Source organism: Odocoileus virginianus, chromosome 3 (assembly GCF_023699985.2).
Source record: "Odocoileus virginianus isolate 20LAN1187 ecotype Illinois chromosome 3, Ovbor_1.2, whole genome shotgun sequence".
Classification (NCBI taxonomy): Eukaryota; Metazoa; Chordata; class Mammalia; order Artiodactyla; family Cervidae; genus Odocoileus; species Odocoileus virginianus.
In genome coordinates, this window is record NC_069676.1 from 48,705,702 (window position 1) to 48,713,901 (window position 8,200).

Here is an 8,200-nt window from a genome sequence, read left to right on the forward strand (position 1 = left end):
TTTTCTGTTGCTCTGAGTCTTTGTTGCTACACACTGGCTTTCTCTAGTTGTGGTCTGTGGGCTTCTCTGGTTGCAGAGAGGACTGGCTCTAGTTACACGGGCTTCAGTAGTTGCAGCTCACGGGCTCAGTAGCGGTGGCGCGCTGGCTTAGTTCCTCTGCAACATGTGGGATCTTCCTGGACCGGGGGAGCTCATGTCCCCTGCACTGGCAGGCAGATTCTTACCAACGGTACCACCCAGGAAGTCCACCACCTTCCCCCCCCGCCCCCCGAGTTTATTGAATTTGCATTAGTATTTTTTATCACCAAGGAGGTATTTTCCTGAGGGGGAACTTCATCCTGGAAGCCAGTGCCCCAGGCCTGCCCAGTCTTTCTCTTTGTCCTTTTAATTTCAAGGAGCTGTATTACACTGAACTCTGTTTCATTATTTGTTCTTTCAGGGAATTTTTCTTGTTCTTTTAATTGAGAGTACTCTGCCTTTTCATTTTACTTATATTTCAATTACCTTTCATTTCTCTGTCTCTGTGAATTTAAGAGAAACAACAGTTATCTACTGTGGTCTTGAAGGGGTGTTTGTGTGGAAGCATCCCCATGTAGGCTGCATGTCCAGCGTTTTCGGCGTGAGGGCTGGTTTCAGTATGGACACCAGCCTCATCTTTCCTCATCTTTCCTTTCGCTGGCTGTTATCCCCTAGGTGGCAAGGGAAGGAGTGGTTAGCACCTAAGAGCCTGTGCAGGGTGTGAGGTGAGGCTTCCCCTCTGCTCCACGACAGTGGCTGCCCTGGCAGGGGTGGAGTTTGCCCCCCAGATGTGGGATTAGAAGCCCTCAGGCCCGGGTCCAGGCAGGCTCCATTGTCCTGAGTGCGTGCCCCGAGGTGAGGTGAGGTGAGTGCCGAAGCAAGTGAGGCCCGTGCGCTGCCTGGGTTGGCGGCTGTGGTTTGCCCAGAAGCAGCCCAAGGTCATGTCCCTTTCTGTGTTGCGTTCCTCCCAGGTCTAGTGCAAGGCTGTGGTGTGGAGTAGGCTGGGGGTTAGGGCGTCGTGACTGCAGGAACTGAGGCGGTTGCGCTGCCCCAGGTCTGGGCCGTTGCTGCGGCAGTCTCCTCGCAGGACCTGTCCGCCCCGGCTCCAGCGTGAGGCTGCTTGTGGAGTGCCCAGAGCCGGGCGGGGGGAGGGCTGCTCGCAAGAGCGAGAGCGCTGACAAGGCCACTGGCCGTCCTGCCCGGACCACACTCTGCAGAAGCCTGGCTGCCCAAGATTCGGTGCTCAGTCCCTGTGGAACTGCCCTGTGCATGCGGTGATGGTGTCCTCCCAGGCTCCATCCAGATCACAGCCTACCTACCCCAGTCTGTCTCTGCGTAGCTGGACCCGGTCTTGGCCCAGATGGTGCGCCAGGCTGTGGTGTGGAGTGAGGCTGGACTGGGGTGTTAGCCCCTTCCTATTGAGACGCATAGCAAGGCTGCAGACGCCAGTGCATGGTTCTCTCCATCCTGATTGTTGGCAAGCCAGCGTGTGTGCCCTTCTTCTAGAGTCTAGGCTTTGGCAGCCCTTCTATCTCAGTGGACTTCCCAGCAGGCAAGAGGGCTTGGCCTCTCTGCACAGGACACCACGGTTGGGACGCCCAGGCTGTGGCACGTCCTGCTGGCTCCCCAAGACAAGGATCTCTCTGTGTGGACCTTCTCTTCATCATAGATCCCTCCCAGGAGTGTAGCTCTGACCTGGTAACTTTTTTTCCCCCCCATCTTACTCAGTTACATGGAGATCTTTCTTGTAGTTTTCATTGTTTAGGAGTTGTTCTGCCAGTTTCTAGCTAGTTTTTTATGAAAATTGTTCCACATGTTTTGAAGTGCTGTGGAGGAAGGTGAGCGCCTCCTACTCTACCATCTTGATTCTCTTGTCCTACTGGGTCATGAGATATATTTATGCTGGGCTTAGAATAAACATATATTAACATATATATGGAATCTAGAAAGATGGTACAGATTAACCTATTTGCAGGGCAACCATGGAGACACAGACATAGAGAATAGATTTATGGACGTAGGGTGGGATGTATGGAGAGAGTAACATGGAAACATATTATCTTATGGAAAATAGATAGCCAGTGGAAATTTGCTGTGTGACTTGCAACTCAAACCAGGACTCTGTAACAACCTAAAGGAGTGGGATGGTGGGGGAGATTTAAGAGGGAGGGGAGATATGCACACCTATGGCTGATTTATGTTCGTGTTCAGCAGAAACCAACACAATATTGTACAGCAATTATCGTTCAACTAAAAATAAATTTTATATATATATACATATATATATAAAACCTAAGCTAGCTCTTTTTCATGAAAATGTTAAATCAAGGGATTTCTTTTTTTTTTTATTTTCAAAAACAACTTTATTCATGACACATATTAAAAAAAAAACTCCCACCCCCTGGAAATGAGCTAAAAAAATAAACAAAATCCACCTCCCACCTCCCTGTTCCCACTTCCTCCCATTCCCTCCAAATAAAAGGGGGAAAAAAAAGGCAAAGAAAAACAAAACAAAAAAACTGAAAAACAAAAAACACCCCAAAACCCCCCAAAACAAGGTAGTGCATTTCCCCAAGGGGAAGGGGAATTTACACTGGAGCCGCTGGGAGCAGAACGGAGATCTTCCGGCTACAGAAACCTGCAAAGAAAGACACTCAAAACAGAAAAAGAAACACAAAAGGAAACAAAATAGATCACCAGGCAATCTGGAGGGGCAGGGAGCCAGAAAAGAGGGGTGGGGTGGGTGGTAGACCTGGCAGAACAGGAGCAGGCAGGAGGGGACTGTGAAAGTTAGGGAGAAGATTGGAGGGAAGGTAACAAGCAGAACAGTTTGGTGTCCTTCCAGAGCCCTGGGTAAAAAAAGCCCTTCTACCACCCATGCCCACCTACCCTTGAGCAGCCCCCAAGGAGGCAGAGGGGAACAGGGAAACAGGGGGAGCAGCTTTCGCGATAGAGACGTGTCCATGGCGAATCCCCAGAGTGAGTGAGCAGCCCCCTGGCCCCACTCCCCGGGCCTCCCCCTACTCCCCAAAGCAGGTCCCCCTCAGCAGTTAGTTATGGGATTCTCCCCCCTTCCACAGTATATCTTTTTTTTTTTTTAATATTTTTTTTTTCCATCAAGGTCATCTTCTGTTTTTCTTTTTTTTTAATTCTTTTTTTTTTCCCCTTCTTTCCTCTTTTTTTCCTCTCTCTCCTCCTAATACACACTTTTTTTTAGTAAGGGGAATACCATGATGTCGCTCTAGCCCGGCCCCTGTAGACGTGACCCCAGGGCCTGCTGTTAAAACCACTGTAGAATCGAGAGCGGGAACTGTTGTAGTTGGTGGTGTGGGCACGGTATCGGGCTCGTGGGAAACCTCAGTCTGTTGTGCTGATGCCTGGTCTGTTGGTTCGTTTAGGGATCACCTTGATCTGTCTTCCTCTAAATAAGGATTCATCTAAGGCCAGGGAAGTCCTCACTGGCTCTTTGTCTGAGAACTCTATATACGCAAACCCTTTGGGATGGCCACTAAATTTGTCACAGAGTATAGTAACGCGGTTGACTGAACCACAGCCATGAAAGTGTGCTTCCAGCTCTTCTGCTGTTGCACCATAGTCCACATTGCCAACATAGATGGAACGGGCATCAGCCTCCATCTTCTCCTCGATGGACATGATCACTGGGCCAGCATTGCCCGGAGGTGGACTCATATTCATCTGCTTCTCTACCTCGTTCTGTAGCTCCTTTAGCTTCTCAGCTTCTTCCTCCATCTCCCTAACTCGAGCTTTGATCGCTTCCAGCTCCTTCTCTAGTACACTAGGCACCCATGACGCCGGAGTCAACCCGGCTGGGCCCCTTCTGGCGGTTGAGCCAAGGGATTTCTAAAGTTTCATTTCACCTAACACTCAATCAGCACTATAGCCTTTCAGTTACTAATTATTAAGCACCTTCTATGTGTTTGGCCTACTCAGGGCCAGAAAATATGATGAGATGGTTACCATTTCAGCCTCAAAAAACTAGGGTCCTAAAGGTAAGATAGACAATTAAATTGTTAACAGTAAATATGTTACAGATATCATAAGAAGAATACAGTATAATAGAAGAACTCAAAATTCTAGGTGGGGGATGCAAGGTTATGAAAGACTGGACTCTGAAAAATGAGAAGTTATCCAGGAAGGGTGACAGTGATTTAATAATAGGGAAGCATGTACACAGGTTTAGAGGCCATGGAAGAATGGAAGGCTTGTGCTATATTTAAGAACACTATGAGAAAGGGAATAAACTTTATCATTTTTTCTGTCTTTTAGGGTGATCTGTCTCAATACTACTTACTGATTTTCAAACTTCCTTAGAAATTGATTATTCATTATTATGGATAAATGTCAAAATAAAAGTTAAAGTATTTTTATGGAATAATCAATATTCATTAGTTATATATAATAGCTAATACAGATTATTACTGAAAATTTTATTAATATTTTTGAAATCCTTTTCAGGTAATTTTAGATACATTTTACAAGTGTTCTCTAGACTTGTTGCCAGCGGGGAGGGGATGGAATGGGAGGTTGGGGTTAGCAGATACCAACTATTATATAGAGAATGGATAAACAAGGTCCTACTATAGCACAGGGAACTATATTCAATATCCTGTGATAAACCATAATGGAAAAGAACATTTCTTTTAAAAATGTGTATATATACATATATATGTATGTATAACTGAATCACCTTCACTGTACAGCAGAAATTAACACAACATTGTAAATCAACTCTACTTCAATTAAGAAATCGAAAGTGTTGTTCCCTAACCCTTCTAAGATTGCCTGACTATTCTGATTGTTCCTTAGTTCACTCTCATGAGGCTCTGGGGAATACTTGTACATATTAAGCATTTTTGCTTACCCCAATTTCACAATAACAGTCATGAAAAATTAATAATCTATTAATAAATATGTATTAAGTGATGCCTCATTTCTGATATGCTCCAAATATGACAATTGAGGAAATTAATTTATAAAATTTAATAAACTCAAGATAACATGCCACTGATGATTCATCCTCTTATTATTTCTGGACTTTTGGATATGGAAGAGGAATGAAAAGAGAATAGATATGGGCTAATTCATTTCAATGTATGACAAAAACCACTGCAATGATGTAAAGTAATTAACCTCCAACTAATAAAAATAAATGGAAAAAAAAAATCTGCTCCAGAAAAAAAAAAAGAATAGATATGGAGAGTAAAAATTGTAGCTTTTTTTTTTCCTGTGAGAAATTGAGACAATAGCTAGTATAGGTTTCATCTTATATATAAAGAGACTTGAGGCCCAGAGAAATAGGATGTCTTAACTCCAAGTTAGAAACAAACTGTCATAGAAATCAGATTCCTACTCCAAGTCTACTACTTTTTCTCAGGACAAAAATCTTTGGCACGCATAAAAAATTTTTTGATCTTTATAAGTTAGCAGGTCATTTGCTTAACATTTATTAATTCAGTCAATTAGCCAGTATTTATAGAGGCCCTATAATATTTTAGGACTGTTCTATGTGCCAGGGATACAGCACTGAATAGACAAAAATTTTTGCCTCTAGTAATCCAGAGATGATCAGACCACCCATATCAGCTTTACCCTGAGACATTCAGAGATGTAAGTACATTTGACCTTTAGGGGTATGTGTGTACATGTCTGTGTGTGTGTGTGTGTGTGTGTGTGTAAGTAAGAAAGGGAGATGTTTCATTTAAAGTTGGTTTTATTGAGATAGAACTGCCAGGCAGTAAAATTCAGTTTTAAAGTATATAGTTTGATGAGTGATAAACATACACAGTCACTTTACCAACAAAATCAAGGTACAGAATATTTCCATCACCCCCTAAAGTTTTCTCATGCCTATTTTTATTCAGCCTCTCACCCCACCCACCGCCCCTGGTAACCACACTGATCTGATTCCTGTTCCTGTATAAGTAGAATCATCACACAGTATGTGGCCTTTTGCATTGAGCATCCTTCGTTTAGCATAATGCTTTGAAACTCATCCATGATATTGCATGTATCTGTAGTTTGTTCATATCCATTTGTCTTTAATAATTGAGCTTCAGTTTTCATAGCCTCTTAGCACAAGGAATAGGTGAAAAAGTTTTACAATCAACCAACATGGAAAGTCTCATGGGAGATTTAAAATGACACCCATCACCGGTTAAGGAGCTACATTTAAGTTTGTATCTTGTATGTACTGGACCTGGACACTTGGTAAAGGGTGGTGGTGAAGGAATGAAACCCTCAGAGAATTATAACTTTATATTGATATCAAACTGGTAGTACCCTTGGAATGTGGTAAAAATAAATTTTTTTAAATTTAAGGATAGTTGATTTACAATGTGTCAACCTCTGTTGTACAGCAAACGGACTCAGTTATAAACTTTATGCATTTTTAAAAAATACTAATCTTTTTGCCAGTTTATACTTTCTTTTTAATATTCTTTTCCATTATGGTTTATCCCAGGAGATTGGATATAATTCCCTGTGCTATACAGTAGGACCTTGTTTTTTAGACTCAGAATTTTAAATAACTGAGTTAACTGTAATTTTATATCAGACAGTGACAATTTCATTGTATTTTGTCTTCCACTGTTGCTTCTGGGAAATAAATTCTCTGCCATTACTTAGAAATAAATCAATCTTTTATAAGATAATCTTTTTACCTTCAGTATTCTGCTATCTCACTATGATCTATATATGTGTTTATTTTATTTTACATGAGATTCATTTCACTTCTTGAATTAGTGGCTTGGTGTTATGAAAAATTCTAATTATCTCCTTAAATACTGTTTTCATCCCTTCTTATTTATCCTTTTGGGACTCCAGTTAGAATAAAGTGAAATAGTATGTCTAGATCTGTCTCTCTTTTTTTTACTACATTTTTTTTGTCTTCCAGTCTATTTCATCTGCTGATATGTTCTTAAAACTACCCATTAAAAAAAAACCCTATCCATTGAATTTTAAACTTTCATTTATTACAACTTTAGATTTCTAGAAGCTCTGTTTATTCTTTACTCAAATATACTTGCTCATTCTTCCTGATTTTTGTCCCCTCCACTTATTTTCAAACACTTATTTCCTTAGATACCTAGTAATTTCATATTTTGTGTTTGATAATTCCATTATCTGACATCACTGCATGCTTGCTTCAGCTACTGGAGCTATTTCTGCTTATTTCTGCTGGTTCTCACTCTGGTATCTTATTTCCCCTGTATGTTGAACTTTTTTCTTTTTAATGGTAAGTTGCTCACTTTCCTTGGAATTCTGTATTTGGAAATAACTTGAAGCCTAGGATGGAGATGGGTTATTTTAGAGATAATTTACTTTTACCACATTCCAGGGGTACTACCAGTTTGATATCAATATAAAGTTATAATTCTCTGAGGGTTTCATTCCTTCACCACCACCCTTTACCAAATGTCCAGGTCCAGTGCATACAAGATACAAACTTAAATGAGGGTTAGAAATGGTTCCAAACCCTTGATAGTGATTCCTATCCCCCCCACTCCTTGCCCTACTTCCAGGCTCAGGGCTAGTGTTTCAGGCAGTTTTTATTGTAGTCCCTGAGTGAAAAGACCCTGATGCTGGGAAAGACTGAAGGAGGGAGAAGGGGACGACAGAGGATGAGATGGTTGGATGGCATCACCGACTCAATAGGCATGAGTTTGAGTAAACTCAGGGAGTTGTTGATGGACAGGGAGGCCTGGCGTGCTGCAGTCCATGGGGTCTCGCAGAGTCAGACACGACTGAGTGACTGAACTGAACTTAGGAAGTGGGTCATGGAGGATCTTGCTGTGATTTATGTCACAGAGTGTTCTATGTTTTCCTCTAAGAGTTTTATAGATTCTGGTCTTACATTTAGGTCTTTAATCCATTTTGAGTTTATCTTTGTGTATGGTGTTAGGGAGAATTCTAAGTTTATTCTTTATATGTAGCTGTCCAGTTTTCCCAGCAGCACTTACTGAAGAGACTCTCTTTGCCCCATTGTATATTCTTGCTTCCTGTGTCAAAAATAAGGTACCCATAGGTGTGTGAGTTTATTTCTGGGCTTTCTATCTTGTTCCACTGGTCTATATTTCTGTTTTTGTGGCTTAGGCTTTATTTTTTTGTGTGTGATTGAATTCTAAAACTCCTTTATTTGGCCCATGAGAAGGATTTAAAAACT

General features: G+C 41.8%; 1 pseudogene; it reads right to left on the reverse strand.

Annotated features, from left to right (window-relative positions):
* Positions 1–2,350: 2,350 nt before the first annotated feature.
* Positions 2,351–3,855, reverse strand: LOC139034403 (polyadenylate-binding protein 2 pseudogene; annotated as a pseudogene).
* Between the last annotated feature and the right edge of the window lie 4,345 nt (positions 3,856–8,200).